We start from the raw sequence: 19,981 nt of genomic DNA, 5'->3' as shown, positions 1-19,981 counted from the left end.
TTGTTCATCTGTGAAAGGCTATTTCTCCTTCATTTTTGAAGGATAGATTTGCTGGGTATACTATTCTTGGCTAACAGGATTTTTTTTTTTTTTTTTTTATTTCTACATTTTGAGTATGTTGTCCTATTCTCTCCTGGCCTGTAGGGTTTATGCTGAGAAATTTGAGGTTAGTCTGATGGAAATTTTCTTATAGATAGATGACTTGATGCTTTTTTCTTTCCATTTTTAGAAATTTCTCCTTGTCTTTGACTTTTGACAATTTAACTATAATGTGCTGTAGAGAAGAGCATTTTGGATTGAATCTATTTAGGAATCTTTGTGCTTCCTGTAGGTGGATGTCTATATGTATCTCTTACAAGACTGGGAAGTATTCAGCTATTATTTCATTTAATAGGTGGTCTGTCCCTTTACGGTGTCCCATATGTAACACAGGCTTTCTTCATTCTCTTTCATTCTTTTTGTATGTGTATCTGACTGAGTTATTTCAGAAGATCTGTCCTTGGATGAGGTATCTAAAAAAAATTTTTTTTTTAAACCTGTCTTAAAGTTTGGAAATTCTTTCTTCTGCTTGATCTAGTCTAGTGTTGAAGCTCTTGACTGTATTTTTATTTCATTCATTGAATTCTTCAGTTACAAGATTTCTGTTTGGATTTTTTATATGACATCTATCTCTGTTGAATTTCTCGTTCAGACCAAGAATTGTTTTCCTTATTTCATTGTATTGTTTATCTGTGTTCTCTTGTATCTCACCAAGTCTCTGTACTGTCATTATTTTTTCTTTTCCAGGAATTTCATAAATTTCATTTTCTTCGGGTTCTGTTACCAGAGAATTATTGTATTCCTTTGGAGGTATCATGTTTCCTTCCTTCTTCATATTTCTGTCCTTATGTTGATATTTGTGCATCTGTGTGCATATGTGTGACAATTGCTGCTTCCATTTTTATAGATTGGCTTTGATAAAGACTTTCTCCTATAAATGCATCTATAGTGTTGGTTGGGTAGAGTGCTTTGGCTTGACTGTGGATGGGTGCAGTAGTGTAGTCTCATATGATTTCTTCAGCTTTAATCAGTGGTGTCTGTGAATTCCTCAGTGGCTTAGACGGAAGTTGTTAGTGGAAACTGTGGTGAGGCTTTGCTGGGGATAGGAATCCTCAGGCACCAGTCATGGTGGCAGCAGGCAGGGCAGGCCTCTTCTAAGGCCCCAAGTGTGTGTGGGTGCTGGTGGGCAGGGTAAGTCAATCTCTAGGCCCCTGGACAATGCACAAGGGTGTTGGCCATAGCAGTAGGCAAAATGGGCCTGTCCTTAGAACCCTGATAGTGCACATAGATGCCAGATGTGACTGGTGGGTGAATTGACCCCCCAGGCCTGCAGGTAACATGTATTGACACAGGTGAAGGACTGTCCTCAGGCCTCCTGAGAGTGCACATGAGAGCTAGGAGCCATGGCAGAGCAAGCTGATGACCAGACCCCTGTTAAACCAACTTGTACTTATGGGATAAATCCAAATTTTTAATGTTGCATAACCTTTTTTATGTTGCTGGATATGGTTTCCTAGTACTTTGTTGAGAATTTTTGCATCTATAGTCATAAGGGATATTGATCTGTAGTTTTCTTGTGATGTCTTTGTTGGGTTTTGAAATCAGAGTAACACTGGCCTCACAGAATGAGTTGAGATGTATTCCCTCATCTTCTATATTTTGGAAGCATTTACCAGTGATTGATATTAATGTGTATTTAAACATTTGGTAGAATTTACCAGTGACGTCATCTAGTCCTGGTAAATTTTCTGGGGATTTTTTTTATTATTAACATAATCTCTACATGTTATATATGAATTCAGATTTTCTATTTCTTCTTGAATCATTTTCAGTAGTTTGGGTATTTTTAAAAATTTCTCCATTTCATCTAGGTTATTTAATTTTTTAGCATACAATTGTTCAAAGGATTCCCTTGTAATTCTGCTTATTTTGTAAGGTTAGTGATAATGTTCCCTCTTTTTGCTAATTCCAGTCATTTGAGTCTTCTCTGTTTTTTCTCTTGGTCTAGACTTTTGTCAATTTTGCAGATAATTTCAAAGAACCAACTTTTGGGTTCATTAATTTTCTCTATTTTTTTCTATATTTCCACTCTAATCTGTCTTATTTCCTTCCTTCTACATGCTTTGTTTAGTTTGCTCTTATTTTTCTAATCTTAAGGTGGAAGGTTGGAAAATGATTTGAGATTTTCTTCCTGAAAGGTGGCCTTACTAACAACCTATCTAACAAAAGAATATAAACTATCAAACATAAAGTAAGAGAGATAAACTCACAGCATATAATTGCTCCTTTGAAAGGAAACTCACAACTGTCCTTTGTTTTGTTTAATTAAAACACCTGTGGCCTAACCCATTACGTCTAAGAGTTCTTTCATAGCCTTGAAGAGTCCTAAACGGACAACGGACAGTAGGGGTGCAAACTCTTGGCTCCAACTCTCTGCCTCAATTCCTACCAAAAAACCAGATTCCAAGGACTCAGATAACCCAGCCTCACAGACAAAGAAAAAGAAATAAAGAACAAAAAAGAAATAAAGCCGCTTCTGTTATCAGTCTGCTGAAGCAGAGAGAAAAAAAAGTCATTTTTACCCTTTAAAAGCACCAAACAACTTTCCTCAGCTGCCTGGCACTACCCTCTACCTTTTCTTCAGTGCCATGGCCATACTCGCTCGCTCTCTTTCTTTCTTTCTTGGGAAAATAAATAAACGTTTACTTCTGTATATCCTAATCACTGTGTGAGAAATCTTTCTCCCTCAGGTACAAATTTCACAACCTAACACTTCCTCTTTTTTTTAACAGTATTTTGAGATGCTGTTTTATCTTCTTTTTTAATATAGGCATTTGGCTATTGAAATGTTTTTTGCCTTAAAGCACACCTTGGTTTAGTTTACCATTCTTACATAATATATATTTTCCTTTAATTTTCCTTTAAGTTTCAGCCTTTATATATCTTTAAATTTAAGGTGTGCCTTGTAAGCAATACATATTTAGATTTTATTTTTAATTGAGTCTGCCAATCTTTGTCTCTTAATAACAATACCTAGTTCATTTATATTAAACATAGTTATATATTTGGGTTTAAAAATAACATCTTATTGTATATTTTAATTGTCCCACCTATTCGATGTCTCTTTTCCTTTTTGCCTTCTTTTGGATTAATTTTTTAAAATTCTCTTTTCCTCCCATATTGGCACATTAGTTATATATTCTTTTACTATTCTTTTATCAGTTACCATAAAGATTAAAACATGCATAGACATCTTATTAAAATGAAATATAAATTACTACCTTTAACATTTCTGAGACAACTTAAGAATTCTGGAACATTTGGACTCTATTTCTGTATTTTGTGCTATTATTGTGTTTTAAAATAAGTGCAAATTTAATTATTAAAACCACAATATTTTTTAAAACCACAATATTTCCTTGTAGTTACCCATATGTTTACTTTTTGGTTATCTTTACTCTTTTCCACATTTCCATGTATCCATAAAGATTTTTTTCCTTTCATTTCCTTAATATACCTTTAGTACTTCTGCCATATTATCTACAATATTCTACCATATTCTCTAAAATTTCATGTTTGCTAGACCACTTTGCCAAATCCCACATCCTTTATACTCTTTTCTGAAGTCACTTCTTTCTTGCAAGGCATCAACTATAGGCCACACTCACCATCAGAGAACCCTGAGGCTCCTTGTCACATAGTTCTCTCACAGACTCTGTCACAAAATGGCAGGAGATAACCTCTCACTTCATTCTGCTGAATTGGAGTCTTATATAATGTAAAATGATCATGAGAGTGACTATCCTATCATCTTGCCCATATTCTATTGGTTAGAAGCAAGTCACAGGTTCTGCACTCATTCGAGGTGAGGAAGGCTCACCAACTGGGAGCTGATCTTAGAATTTTGCCTACTACAAGAAGGTAAAAAAGGTGAGGGGCTGAGTGGAGAAGCAAGAAGGCTCATCTTTGATAATGGAGAAATCAGTATACAGTAGATAAACTGAAAAGTTAGAAAATCATGTTTTCAGAAAGCTATATTTAAATATTTAATAAATTCCAAAAGAAAAAGTTCCCAAATATTTAGTGGTTATAAATTGGGAGATCAAATTTAATTGTGAATAGGGAGAGTAAGGACCAATGATTTTTGCTGTAACCCTACAATATAGGTTGTCTTTTTAAATTTGAAAATAAAATAAACAAATTTGAAAATATATTACTTTAATTTAACCAATTAAATTTCTTTTGTTTTTTAGAGATAGGGTAGGCTTGCTCTGTCACCCAGGCTGGAGTGCAGTGGTGCAATCACAGCTCACTCTAACCTCGAACTCCTAAGCTCAAGTGATTCTCCTGGCTCAGCCAGAACTACAGGTGCATGCCACCATGCCCAGATAATTTTTTTATTTGTTGTAGAGACAGGGTCTTGCTATGTTGCCCAGGCATAAGTGATCCTCCCATCTCAGCCTCCCAAAGTGCTGGTATTACAGGCATAAGCCATCATGCCTTGCCTTGAATTTCAATAATACGTGTGGTTATGTCAATTGTCAATTGTATTCACAATCAAAACAATAAGAGAAAACAAGTCTTCTTTTGACAGGTGAATAACAATTTTGCATTGTTTTGTTTGTGTTTCAGTTCAGAATCCATCCATTTTTAATTTTTCATATCTGCTTTTTTGGTCTCCTCGTTGTAAGGAAAACTTCACCCTCAGGCTGTTATAACTTCAAGGTTTTACCACTGTAAATTAAGGAGAAAAAAATATTAATTTCCTCAAAAAAAATCACACATGTTATTATTTTTATTGTATAAAAGATTCTAGAACACAACAGAACTCTTTTTGTTTTTAATCTAGGGGTGATTTGGTCTGCTAATTGTGAGGCTTTTGAGCTATCCATATATTACTATTTGTGGTTGAATGACCATACATAAAGAATGTATCGACAGAATAGGAATCCATTTTAGGCAAATTAAAAATGAATACTTTCTCCTCTCCCCCCCCCCACCCCAAAGCTCACTAAAATGACTAAGAAAAATAACAAAGGTGTTTTTCTGGGAAGAATGGCTTAAAAAAAGAAAAGAAAAGAAAAATAACAAAGAGCATAAAACCTGCAAAAACATTCTAAGAAAGAAGAAAATGAGTAAAAAGTAACTACAAAGAAAGAACAGTTTTCACAGGAAAGCTAGTTGGTACAAAACATAATTCAGCTATGAAGATTATTTACATAGTCAAGATATTGCTAAAATGACTTCATGATTTAAAAAAGGGAAGATAAATCAAAAAAAAGGTGGAGAAGCAGACTGGAATCCACACTATGTAGAGGCTTTTAGGATATGTTAGATTTTGTCTTTAGTCTTTGACCAATGAAAAACCACTGAAAGGTTTTTAGTGAAAGACATAAGTAGATTTGTATTTTGAACAAAAAATCATTCTAGCTACAAATGGATGACCAAGTCAGATCTTCTGACAATCATTCATGGGAGCAATGAAGGGTATCCTGGCGGTGGTACTGGAGATGCAGAGAAGTGGACAGGTTTGTGAGTAAAATCAACAGGATGTGGTGATGGATTAAATTTGAAAGGTACAGAAGTGAGGTAAAAAGGTGACTACTTGGTAGGGACAACCAGGGTTTCCATTTTGTACATATTGAGTTTGATGTGCCTTTTCAGTATTCAAGAGGAAATGTTAAATAGGCAATCAAATATGGAGATATAAATTTAATTGATGAATAGAGATGGTAATTGAAGCCACATGTCAAGATCATCCAGGGAAGGAACATTGAATGAGAAGAGGAGGTATCCAAAGTCAAACTCATCTCGCCCTCACTCCAGCATTCCCTACACCCTGACTCTCCACCAGCATTCCCATTTCAGTGAAAACCTGAACACCACCCCAGAATCCTCCCTCTCCCTAATCCTCCAAATCCTATCAAATCCATCCATTTCCATCCCTCCCAACTGCCACTACTTTAGGTCAAACCCCTATCATTTCTCACCCTGATTACTGTGGCAGCCTCCTGAATGGTCTCCTTATCTCCCCTCTCTTCCCATCCACTTGCCACATTGCATTCAAAGTTAATCTTATAAACCTTGAATCTGATTAAGTTGTTCTTTTGCTTAAAATCCTCAAGGGCTTTCCATTTCCCCCTTAGAAGATAACATGGTTTGCAAGACCTCTATGATCTATACCTACTTCTCCAGCTTTATTTCTCATTACTCCCCCAGCTCCTAATCACCAATCACACGAGGCCACCCTCTCTCACTTCTTTATGGATTCACATATGTAGGACAATTATCACTAATTTCTGGTCAGTTTATAAGTCACTTCCTCCAGGAAGCCTTCCCTCATTCCCCAGACTAGGTTAGGTATATAGAAGTTAGGCTTGCAACACCTCCACTGCCCAAGTCAAAACACTTAACACATTTACATTTTATTTCAATTTTAAGTTCAGTTAGTTCATCTTCCGCAGATTGTAAGCTCCATGAAAGCAGATAATTTATCTGTCTTGCTCATTTTGCTATCTAATTTACTTAACACAATGCTTAGCATATAATAGATGTACATTGTTAAATTATATTTAATGAATATATTAATTATATTTTATAATATTTAATAAATTATATTAATTAAATGAATGAATACATGGAAGAACCACATGCTTCAGTTGCCCACTGAGCTAGAAATAGGGTTCATGAAATGATGAAAAGCCTAGCCAGGTTATTTTCACTTCCTGAACAACTTTGGGATCTGTACCACAAGCACTTAAGTACAGCTCTGATATCTTCCCTGTGCAATTTCCTCCTACAGGGCCTTCCTGCTTTCTGTCTCATCTCCATCCTCCAGACTGAATTATCTAAAATACGATAAAGTTTATTTCCCTGTTTAAAATACTTTAATAAGCTCTCACTTCTAATAAGATAAAGCACAAACTCTCGTGCAAATTGTACACTGCATGAGGGCATCTAGACAAGAGGCAAGTAGGGAGCTGAAACTTCCCAGAGAAAGAGCCATCTTCTTCTTGTTCAAATGGAAGAACTCTATGGTCTCTAGTGGCAGTTCGGACAAACTCACACAGTTTTGTAACTTATGAATATTTTTGTACACTAAATAAGGAAAATTACATTAAAACTAACCACAATCCAGTCACTTTTGATTAGGGGTTATAGGTGTTCCCATTCTTCTCTTTGCCATCTGACAAATTCCTGCTTATAGGATTCAACTCAAATGTCACCTCCTTTGTAAAGTCTTCCAAAACACCTACTAAGGGAAATTGCCCTCCACTCAGTTCCCAAACCACTTTTATATACCTCAATTATCCTCTGTTTACATGTTTACCTCCTTTACTAGACTCTGAGTGCCCAGAGATGAGGGACCAGCAGTGTCAAGCTTAGCTGGTTCACAAAAAGCATTTAAAAATTACTGAAAGAATCTCAATCATAAGGGGAAAAAATAGACAACTATCATATACACTGACAAAGAGCTTAGAACAAAATACTGAAGGAGGAATGATTATTTCTGTTGATAGAGTACTGGGAAACTTCACAAAAAGGTGATATTTGCCCTGCCTTGAAGAGAGAATAGGATTACATCAGACAAAGAAAAGTGGATTTTAAAAATGTGAGAGTCCATTCCAAAGAGCAAGGATGAGCCAACAACCAGAGGTATTAATATTAATATGACAGCATGGAGAGTCTAAGGAGAGTGAGTGGCTGAGCCTTGCTAGACTGCAAGTGAAAAGGAATAAGTAGCAAAGTGAAATGACATCAGAAAAGTAGACTGGGACCCAACTGAGAAGTGCCTTCAATGCCATAATAAGTAAAGATTTTATTATTTATCTTGCAGTCCATATGGAGCCACTGGTTTTAAAGGAGAGCATCAAAATTAAGTTTATTCCTCTAAAATTTTATTCTCCCCTGGATTAACAAATATTATTCCAGTTATAGATTTAGTTTCCTCAAAGGTCATGTCTCTGTCCTCCTGTGCAAGAAAGCAGTTCTTAAAAGAATATAAAAGTTCCAAGTACTGTGGAATCAAGCAGAAAAAAAAAAACAGAATGGAAAAAGAAAAGCTTCAAATAACACTGTGTTGGGGTGGGACTACCCTCAGGCGAGACAGCACAGAATACACAAATCAGAGGCTTGGCAATATAAGACTCATTTAAGCTTGAAACGGTACTGGTCACCAGATAAGTGATTACATTTGACTTGTACAAATTAGAGATTATTATGTATTTCTGACTACAAAAGTAAGGTATGCTCATTGAAAAAGAAAAAAAATGGACAATATAGAAAATGTAAAAAAAGAAGAAAGTAAAAGTTGCTATAACTCTCTTCATCCCCTGCCATGACTCTGCTATTAACATTTAAGTACAGGCCGGGCGCGTTGGCTCACGCCCATAATCCTAGCACTCTGGGAGGCCAAGGCGGGAGGATCGCTCAAGGTCAGGAGTTCAAGACCAGCCTGAGCAAGAGCAAGACCCTGTCTCTACTAAAAATAGAAAGAAATTATCTGGACAGCTAAAAATACATATAGAAAAAAAAATTAGCCTGGCATAGTGGCACATGCCTGTAGTCCCAGCTACTCGGGGGGCTGAGGCAGAAGGATTGCTTGAGCCCAGGAGTTTGAGGTTGCTGTGAGCTAGGCTGATGCCATGGCACTCTAGTCTGGGCAACAGAGCAAGACTCTGTCTCAAAAAAAAAAAAGAAATATTTAAGTACATATACAGATAAGTAGATGCTTCATTTTTCCAAGTGGATTTCATATCTATATACCTGCATCATTTTTCACTTAATATACCATGAAATTTTTTCCATAATAATATGTATCTTTATTAGCATTTAATGACTGCATAATTTATTTAACCATTTCCCTATTGGGGAGTGTTATCTTTTTATTCAAACCAGTGCTATGGTAAATGTATGTCTCTTTACACTAATTTACCTAAACTTTTCCTGAGTTTATATTTCCAAAAAAATAATTTCTGAATCAAAAGGTATCTGGTGCAGCAGCTGTGGAGACAGGGTGCAGAACACCTGCCCTACAATAACAAGGCACTGTCCTCCCTCTCACTACTAGACAATGTAGGGAAGGGAAGATCACGGAGAAACGAGAAGAGAAAAGGTAATATTCTGAATCTCTGTATGAAATTCTCGTGAGTGGTACATGTGAGAAACTGACCAGAAGTGACACCTAAGAAGTCCAAGAACTTAACACTGGTCTGGAACACCACCAGATTTCAAATGGGCCTCTAAGTAGCACACAAGCAGGACAGGCCAGAACAGCACTGCAAAAAAGTAATTTAAAACCTAAATTGACACTGCAGTCCATAAATGTGTGTCAGGACATGCATTCTGAACCTAAATAAGCTGACTGCCTGCTAAAACAGAAGAATTAAATAGGAACCAGAGCCTCGTGGCATAATATTCAAAAAATCCAACATATAATCAAAAAAATCACTTGACATTATCAAGAACCACCTAAATTAGAAAATCCAAACAATGCCAACATCAATATGACACAGGTATTGGAATTATCTCATCACAAGGATTTTTGCAGCAGCTATCATTAAAATGTGCCAACAGGCAATTATGAGTACTTTGAAACAAATTTTTTAAAATAGAACATCTCAGCAAAGACATATAAAATAAAAGGAAGAACTAAATGGAAATTTTATAGCTAAAAACTAAAATAACCAAAATGAATACTCACTGGATGGATTCAACAACAGATGGAGATAACAGAAGAAAGAACCAGTGAACTCAAACATAGATAAATTGAAATTGTTCAATCTGAACTGAGGGGAAATAAAATTGAAAAAATGGGGCTGGGAGCTGTGGTTCACACCTTTAATCCTAGTGCTTTGGGAGGTCAAGGCAGGAGGATCACTTGCGGCCAGTAGTTCAAGAGCAGCCTGGGCAACATATGAGACCTTTTCTCTAAAAAAAATAAGAAAAAAAATTAGCCAGGCATGGTGGTGCATGCCTATAGTCCTAGCTACTGGCGGGAGGATCTCTTGAGCCCAGGAATTCAAGGCTACAGTGAGCTATGATCACGCCACTGCACTGCAGCCTGGCAGCCCAGGCAACAGAGCAAGACCCCTCCTCTAATGAAAAGAAAAAGAAAAGAAAAGAAAGAATGAACAGAGCCACAGACACCTGTGGGACAATATCTAACATTTCTGTGACTGGAGTTCCTCAAGGAGAGGACAAAGGGTGCTGAAAAAAATTTTTGAAGAGATGACTGAACGCTTCCCAAATTTAATGAAAGACATAAATGTGCAATTCAAGAAACTAAGCCAACCTCTAACACAGTAAACCCAAAGAAATTCATGCTCAGACACATCATTATCAAATTTTTAAAAACTTAAAACAAAAAATATTGAAAACATTCAGAAAGATAAAGCATTACCTCTGGGGGAACAACAATTAGAATGACAGTGAGTTTCTCATCAAAAGCCATGAAACCGGAAGAAAGTAGCACATTTTTCAAGTGCTAGAAGATTAGAACTGTCCACCAAGAAGTTTATATCTAGAGAAAATATTCCAAAGTATCTATAAAAACTTTTTAGCAATATTATAGGATAATCAATTGTATTCCTATATACTAGCAATAAACAATAGGAAACCAAAATTAAAGCACAATACCATTCACAACCACTCCCAAGAAAATTAAATACTAAGGCATAAATTGAAGAAAATATGTACAGAATCTGCAGGCTAAAAACTATAAAATGCTGATAAAAAAATAAAAACATATCTAAATGAATGGAGAGATATGCAGTGTCATTTAATTGGAAGACTCAACAAAGTAAAGATGTCAATTCTCCCCAAACTGATCTATAGGTTTAACATAATTCATATCAAAAGCTTTCTTTTGTAGATATAGACAAGCTAGTCCTAAAATGTATATGGAGAGTCAAAGGAATAAGAATAGCTAAGACAGTATTGAAAAAGAATAATAAAGTAGGAGGAATCACACTACCCAATGTTAAGGTTTACTATATAAATACAATGTCAAGACAGTATGGTACTGAAAGCAAAACAGACTTATATATCAATGGAACAATATAGTATAGAAAAAGACTCACACAAGTATCCCCAACTGATTTTTGACAAAGGTGCAAGAACAATTCAATTGAGAATGAACAGTATTTTCAATAAGTGGTGTTAGAACAACTAGACTTCCACTGGGCACACACAAAAAAATTGCCAGGCACAGCGGTACATGCCTGTAGCTACCCTGGAGGCTGAGGCAAAAAGATCATTTGAGCCCAGGAGTTTGAGATTAGCCTGGGCAACATAGCAAGAACCTGTCTCAAACAAAAAAAAAAAAAACACAAAAACAAAAAACCTCACAGTTTATTTAAAAATAAAAGTCAAATGGATCATAAATCTGGCTGTGGTCAGTGGCTCATGCCTATACCCCTAGTACTTTGAGAGGCCAAGACAGGTGGGAAGATTGCTAGAGGCCAGGAGCTCGTGATCAGCCTGGGAAATAATGAGAACTTGTCTCTACAAAAAATTAGCCGGGCATGGTCATACATGACTGTAGTCCTGGCTACTAGGGAGGCTGAGGCAGGAGGATCACTTGAGCCCAAGAGTTTGAGGTTGCAAGAGTTATGATGATGACACTGCCCTCTAGCCCGGGCAACAGAGCAAGACCCCATCTCAAAAAAAAAGGGATCATAAATCTAAATCTCAAAAACTTTTAGAAGAAAACATAGGAGAAACACATTATGACATAGACATGGCACAAAACACACAATCCATAAAAGGAAAATTAGATAAATCAGACTCTAACAAATTAAAAACTTTTGCTCTTCAAAACTCCCTGTTGAGAGGATGAAAATACAAGCTACAAACTGGGAAAAAATATCTGCAAAACACATGTTCAACAAATGGCTTATCTCCAGAATATATAAAGAACTCTCTAAATTCAAAAGTAGGAAAGCAAATAATCCAATTAGAAAATGGGCAAGAGACTTGAACAGACACTTCTCCAAAGAGGATATACGGATGGAAAAAAGTACATGAAAAGATATTCAACATCATTAAACATCAGACACATGTAAATGTAAACATAACAGGATATCACTACAGATCTACAAAGATAGCTAAAATTAAAAAGTATTGATAATACTAGTGTTGACAAGGATTGGACCAGTGAATCTCATATATATTGCTCATAGAACATAAAATGATACAGCAACTCTGGAAAAGTTTGTTAGCTTCTTATACAGTAAAAAGTACACTTACCATATATAATCTAGCCACCATGATATTCCTGGACATTTATCCCAAAGAAATAAAATGTATGTCCACACAAAAACCTGTACAGGGTAGGGCACAGTGGCTCACACCTGCACTCTGGGAGGCGGAGGCAGGAGAATCTCTTAAGTTCAGGAGTTCGAGACCAGCCTGACCAAGACCTGTCTCTACTAAAAATAGAAAAAATTAGCTGGGTGTAGTGATGCAGACCTGTAGTCCCAGTTACTGGGAGACTGAGGCAGGAGGACTGCCTGAACCCCGGAGTTTGGGGTTGCTGTGAGCTAGGCTGATGCCAGGCACTCTAGCCTGGGTGACAGAGTGAGACTCTCAAAAAAAAAAAAAAAATGAACATTCATGGAAACTTTATTTGTAATATACTACAAATGGAAACAATCCAAATGTCCTTCAGCAAGCAAATGAATAACAAACTGTGCCACATCTACGCAATAGAACACTTAGGCATGAACTACTGATCCATGCAATCACTTGGATGGACCCAAACGGTATTATGGTGAGTTTGAAAAGTCAATCTCAAAAGGTTACATACTGTACGGTTCTGTTATATCACACTCTTGAAATGACATAATTATACTGATGGAGAACAGGTCAGTAGTAGTCAAGAGATAAAAAAGATACAACATAAGGGAGAGTCTTTGTGGTCATAAAACAGCTTTGTACTCTGACTACAGCGGTGATTTCCTAAACCTATACATATGATAAAGTTTCATAGTACTATATACCCAAAAATCATTGCATAAACACTGGTGGAATCTGAATAAGGTCTGTAGTTTACTGAATAGTATTGAATTAATGTCAATTTCCTGGTTTTAGAAATGTGTAATTATGTAAGATGTCAGTGGGGAAAGATGGGTGAATGATATACTTTTGTTTGTTTGGTTTTTGAGACAGGGTTTCACTTTGCGGCCTGGGCATGAGAGCAGGGGCCTAATCACAGCTCACTGCAACCTGGAACCCCTGGGCTCCAGTGATCCTCCTGCCTCAGCCTCCCGGAGCTGGGAGTACAGGCGGGCCACCAAGCGAACCCCAAAATTAATTCAAAATCAAAACGTGAGAGGAAGGAAAGAAGGAAGGAGCACGGGAAGGGCCCCAAAACAGATTATATCACACCTGTTGTTCCGGGAGAGAGTACAAGTGAAAACAGCTTTGCATTTGCTCAGGTTTCAGCCAAACCGCGAGGGGGACACCTACCCCTTGGGCAGAGGCGCGCTTCCCACACCGCTCTTCCACCTGAAGCCTATCCTTCCCGGAATCCCTTGGTGAAGCCAAGCCCCCTTGCTGTGGCGCCCGCTCGGCCACCCGGAGGCGTCCTCTTAACCGCCAGGCCGGGACACAGGACCCAGACGTGAATCCCCAATGGCCGAAGCTTCCGGGCCCCTCTCCTGGCTCCCCCCGAGGCTGGCCGCGCAGCGTCTGCTCCTGCGCCCCGGCTCCCCTCGGTCGCCCCCTCCCCCCCCGCTCCCCTCGGTCGCCCCCCCCGCCCCTGCTCCCCTCGGTGGCCCCCTCGCGCCCCTGCTCCCCTCGGTCGCCCCCCCTCGCCCCTGCTCCCCTCGGTCGCCCCCTCGCCCCCCGCTCCCCTCGGTCGCCCCCTCCCCCCCCGCTCCCCTCGGTGGCCCCCTCGCCCCCCGCTCCCCTCGGTCGCCCCCTCGCCCCCCCCTCCCCTCGGTCGCCCCCTCCCCACCCTGCTCCCCTCGGTCGCCCCCTCGCCCCCCGCTCCCCTCGGTCGCCCCCTCCCCACCCTGCTCCCCTCGGTCGCCCCCTCGCCCCCCGCTCCCCTCGGTCGCCCCCTCCCCACCCTGCTCCCCTCGGTCGCCCCCTCGCGCCCCTGCTCCCCTCGGTCGCCCCCCCTCGCCCCTGCTCCCCTCGGTCGCCCCCTTGCCCCTGCTCCCCTCGGTCGCCTCCTCCCCACCCTGCTCCCCTCGGTCGCCCTCTCCCGCCCCTGCTCCCCTCGGTCGCCCCCTCGCGCCCTTCCCTCAGATCTCCCCAGGTTCCTTCTCTCCCTCACACTTCCCTCCTCATCCCCTCCCGCCTCCCCCGTCACCCTAAGTCCTCTCCTCACTCCCCTCACCCCACCGACCCCGCCTACCTCTCCCCACACCGTCCCCCTTTGTCCCCCGCTCACTCCGCCCTCCGCCCCAGCACAACCCCCACCTCTTCTCACTCAGCCGCCCGTTCTCGTGAGTCCCACACCCGGTCCTTCTCCTCCTCATCCTCCCCCGCCCCGCAGGAACCTGTCCCCGCCTCCGGGTCCTCAGTCCCATCGCTCGTCTCCTCCCTCGCCCTGTGCTTGATCTGGTGGTAGGAAAAGAAGTAAGAATGATTATAGCTGAGGAAAACAAACATTTATCTCCACTCCTCCCCAAACGCTGCTAAAATGACTCTGTAAAGAAATCAGACAAGGACAAAGGAAACAAGAAACAGCAAGAGACTGTAACGCTTTTCTGGAAAATTGGTGAAAAGCAGAGCTGATGAAGGGAAAACCTAGCGTGCACCCAGAGAAATGCTCAAGAGAGGGAAGACTGCCGTTCAGGCAAAACCCTAACCGCAGGAATTGGAAACCTGGAAACTAAGCAAGTCTAAGGTCAGGAAGCAAAGCTGAAAAAAGTGGACTGATTGAAAATCTGTGCAAGAAGGAGTTAGGGCTGAGATCTTTCCCTTATTCTTGGTCTGCACATCCATGAGAGCAGCTTTCCCCCAACACCATTCTTGACTTAAAACAAGAGTCAGTAAACTTTTTCTGTAAAAGGCCAAATACTTAGTTTGGCTTTTTGGATCCATATGATCTCTATCACGACTACTCGGCTCTGCCTTTGTAGCTCAATAGCAGGCATAGACAGTCCATAAATGAAGGAACTTGGCTGTGTTCCAATAAAACTTTATAGACACTAAAATTTGAATTTTATATAATTTTCACATCACAAAATATTATGTGACATTTTGCATAAAATGTGAAAACCTTTCTTAGCTCAAGGGCTATGCAAAAACAGATGGCAAGGTTGGTGCCTTTAGTCACAGCTACTCAGGTGAATGAGGCAGGAGGATCACTTGAGCCCCAGAATTAGAGGCTGTACTGTGTCATGATGGCACCTGTGAATAGCCACTGCACTCCAGCCTGAGCAACATAGCCAGACCCTGTCTCTAAATAAATAAGTTTCTTTTAAATAGAAAATATTTTTTAAAAATAAGTTAATTTTTTCAGAAAACAGGTGGCAGAGTGTACTGGGCCCATGGATGGTAGTTTGCCCATCCCTGGCTTAACTGAAGGCAGAAATAATTTGCTTTGGAATGAAAGGCAGAAATAATTTGCTTTGGAATGAAAGGCAGGAATAATTTGCTTTTGCCTAATAGCTTGGTTTCGCTTCTGTAAACAGTGCTTGCTTGCTCAATGCTTGGGTGCGATAAAAAGAAAAAAAAAAACAAGGCCCTGGGGAGGTGGCTGCAAGTGACTTCCTGATAATGGGGCCAGGGCATGATCAGCACGTGAACAGCTTGTGCAAGGGGTGTGTGCTTGGGCAACCTTCTTTCCTATCTGAAATAACCGACTGTAACGGGCTACAGCAGAAACTATAAAAGACATGCATCCCCGCTGTACGAGGTCCCTGCCCATGGAGAGAGACACTGTGTTGGTGCTCGGGGCTCGGACCCTATTTCGAGCTAGTCAATAAAACTCCTTTGCCTTTTTGCAACCTCAGTGACTCTGTCATTCTGTTCCTGGGGGCGGGGGGAACCAGCTCTAACAAACTAAAAAGAAATTAATAAACTCGGAATAGAAGGGAATTTCTTTAGCTTGATAAAGGGTATTTTTTTAAATCTACAACACATCTTCCAAAAATAGAAAATTGGGAAGCATTCCCACTAAAATTGTGAAGAAGACATTGTCACTACCCGCACAGTGAAAGAAACCAAAAGTTTATTTTGGCCTAAAACTGTCAGTATTTACAGAGGATATAATTGCACTATAGAAGCTAAAGACAAATGAATCTAAGGGCAAATTGTAGGGACCGTCTCTGGGCAAGAATTGGCTTGAGCCCAGAGTCAGCGAAGCTAGACGTGCTTCTTGGGTCCAAAGGTCAATAGGTCCAGAATGCTCCTTGAGGCCAGAAGTCAATAGGTCCGGACAGCCTATTGCCTGCTGAATGCTTCCTGGAGCTAGAGGTCAATGGCCTATTGAACAGACAAACTGTTCCCTATGGAAAATAGCCAAGGGCCTTAGGTCCTGCACGCAGGCCAAGGCATGTCTCATTGTCCTGCATGAGGCAATGAGGTCCAAAGGTTGACATGCAAATGTCTGCCTTCCTTGAGCAATTTCCATAAGAAATGGAACATATCACCTCAGGACTCTAAAGATAGTCACGTACCAGAAAGTAGCTGCTGGACAAAAGCAGTATAAAAATAAAGTGACTGGTGCTTTTCAGAGCTGTAGTCTTGTACCGTCTTTGTGTGTCTGCGTGTTTCTTTCTGTGTCTATCCCCCGTTCTGTAATCGGGCCGCTACACAAATTTACTATAAGAGAGTTTAACAAAGTAGCTGATATAAACTCAGTCCTCTATTTTAACATCTTTTATTTTCTCATTGCCCATATTTTTATCTTTTTGTTATATTGCTGGGATATTTCCTCTCCTTTATCTTCCAATGCCTTTATTAAATACTTATCTTGAGCTCTCATATTTTTATTTATTTTTTAATCATGCCTTTGTTCGAGTATGGGATACCTGCTTTTATCTCTTGAAAAATTTTTATTATAGTTCTTTCTTCAGATGTATTCTGAATTGACTCTGTTCTTCCAAGTTCTTTGATTGCCCTGGACTCTGCCTTTGTTATTGGCTGTTTTCTTTGCATTTTAGTCATACTTGGAGGTCCCTTCTGAAACCTTACACATAAGCATCTCGCTCTCCAACAAAAATGCACCATTCTTACAGCTCTAGCACTCTGGTGTTCCCTCTGCCCTCCTTCTTGGACCTCGCTAGTACTTCTAGGCACTTCACCCTTTTGTCTACTTCCTTCCTTTACTGCTTTCATTACCTGAAACTTTCTGGCCTAAAACATGATCAGTCAATTCAGTTGCACCTACACTACAAACATCTTCTTACTGGGTCAAATCAACTCTCTCCCTCTCAGTTGCCAGAAGGTAAAAAGGCCTATGAGTTGGTCTGACTCCCAATCTCCATGTCCATGTTCCTCTGTGCCTTCAACATGCCCACTGCCACATGTCCCTCTCCCACTGGCCAAGGCAGCCTTGTCAGATCTTCAACCATCTTCTTAAACCACTTCCTAGTCCTCATTCTCAACAAAGGGTCATGCCTTCACAGGAAATGAATCAATTCACAATGCTGTCAACAGCCCCAGAGATCCACCTTTACGTCTCCTCTCTCATATTTCAGTAGCAGTGGCATTCCTGCTTCCATCAAATTTTCTCCCTCACTTGTGCTCTAGCCAAGTGATTCTCAAACCTGAGCATGCATCAGAGTCATGTGGTACACTTCCCAAAGCCTCACTCTCAGAGATTCTGATGTTAGAACCGGTTCCCCGTTCGGCCCCAGGAACAGAGTGGCGGAGTCCAAGGCTGCAAACGGCAAAGGAGTTTATTGGCTGGCTCGAGCCAGGGTCCAAGTCCCAGAGCACCAACACAGTGGTCTCTTTAGGAACTAGGACCCCGCCCTGGGGTAAAAACTAAGCTTTTATGCTTTTCAGTAGGTTACATACGCTGTGCACACCATTCCCCCTCCCCCCTTAGTTCATTTGCTCCTTCAAAGGTGGCTTCATCGAGTTGCCTCCTGATTGGTTGGCTCCAAGGTGCTCCACGTCCCAATACTTTTCCAGCTGTTTTGCAGAGTCATTGGGCAGGAAGAGGAGGACCCGTCCCGGGAACTCGTGACTTAGGCCCACCCGTCTTGGGGAAACAAAAACTTAGGCCTGTGCAGGAGAGTCAGCCTGTCGTGGGAGTCACTCCTGCTCCCCCTTCTGCCTTTCACTGATTCACTGTATCTGGAATGAAGTCTCACAATTTTGCATCACTATTACTAAAAAGCTCCAGGGTGATGCCGATGCTGCCCATTTGTGGACCATCCTTTGAGTATTCTGTTCTAGATCCCATCATCTCCTGTCTCCCAGAAACCCTTGCTTTATCTTCAGCCTTTCTCCTGTCTTCCATGCCCATCCTTTATTCCTCAAACATATATAAATGCAATCAAGACTCTCCAATCTTAATAAATAAATAAATAAATGGAACAAAGCTATCAGGATATACCATCATGTCATTCCCACCGTCTTTTCATGACCAAGCTTTTCAGAGAAGTGACACCAGTAATCCTTCTCTCCTTCCTCACCACCCATTACATTTTGCAATTAGATTTCTATTCCAACTAAAGCACCAAAACAACTCAGGGTCTAAACCCGGTAGACAAGATGCTTATTTTTCTTGACACATTGGCCTTAATCCTTTTCCTAGTTCCAGAAGACACTGCATGACTTAGGGCCACTTCCTGCCCTTGAAAAGACGTTATTATTTTGAGTCTTACTAACCATAGAGACAGATGATATAGGACTAACAACACACAGTTATCCCCCTTTATTTCCTATGAAATGCAGTGCAAAGTAATATCTAAATATTACACACACTGTTCCTGCCTTTTCCCAGAGGTAAAAATCTTTTATGGTCCAAACCATTCTGTGCCTTGAAGCCTCCTGTCTCCCCATGCAGTGTCCTCATCCTCTCCATTGAGCTCCTTTTCCTTAAGCAATGTTATTCCTAAGGTTGTGACTGTTGTCTTTTCATTCTCACTCTCTACCTGGGCCATATCATCCAGCCCATGGCTTAGGCCCAGGGATACAATTGCCTTCTTGATGTCTAGTCTTGCAAAAGCTTTGACTCATTAATTAATTCAGTATAGCTGCAAATACATTCAATCCTTTTCCTGAACTCCTACTCTCAGCACTACAACCCCCAGGCAGAGTAACTAGGAAATACCCCAGAGTCCCTCTACTGAATGCCTTGCATCGCACAGGCATCAAGTCTTGTCAGATAGATCTCCTGTCTCCACAACCCATCCTCTCTGCCCCTGCCTGAGAATAGGCTTTCCAGAGTTTTGAACCTAAGGTGATACGGTTTGGATGCTTGATCCCTCCAAATCTGAAATTTGATCCCCAGTGTCAGAGGTGGGCCTAGTGGGAGGTGTTCCGGTCATGGGGGCAGATCCCTCATGAATGGCTTGGTGCTCTCCCCACGTAATGAGTTCTTCCTTTATTCAAAGGAGCCTGGCACCACCTCTTCTCTTCCTCTCTTTCTCTCTCTCCCTCCTTCTCTCACCACATGACACACCTGTTGCCCCTTCGCCTTCCACTTGATTGGAAGCTCCCTGAAGTCCTCACCAGAAGCAGATGCTGTCACCATTCTTCTTGTCTAGCCTGCAGAACCATGAGCCAAATAAAGCTCTTTTCTTTATAAATTACCCAGGTATTTCCTTTATAGCAACATAAAACAGGCTGATACATAAGGGTCTCCCTACCCTGTATCTTAAATCTCCAAATCTCCACACAGCAGTCAGAGGGACCTAAACCCTAAAATGTAGTCTTCATACCTTTTACTCAAAACCTTCAAGGTGATCCCCATTGCCTTCAGCATAAAATCAGAGCTCTTTGGTGCAACACACAAGACCTTCGTGAC

General features: G+C 40.7%; 1 long non-coding RNA gene across 1 annotated transcript in view; it reads right to left on the bottom strand.

Annotated features, from left to right (window-relative positions):
- Window positions 1-4,605: 4,605 nt before the first annotated feature.
- LOC123631788 overlaps window positions 4,606-19,981 on the bottom strand; it is a 29,710-nt gene continuing 14,334 nt past the window's right edge. Inside the window, exon 5 of the long non-coding RNA XR_006733226.1 lies at window positions 4,606-4,773. This is a non-coding gene — a long non-coding RNA (uncharacterized LOC123631788). The remainder of the gene's footprint in view (window positions 4,774-19,981) is intronic.

This window comes from Lemur catta, chromosome 2 (assembly GCF_020740605.2).
Source record: "Lemur catta isolate mLemCat1 chromosome 2, mLemCat1.pri, whole genome shotgun sequence".
NCBI classification, from domain to species: domain Eukaryota; kingdom Metazoa; phylum Chordata; class Mammalia; order Primates; family Lemuridae; genus Lemur; species Lemur catta.
This window is presented reverse-complemented; position numbering and strand designations above follow the sequence as displayed.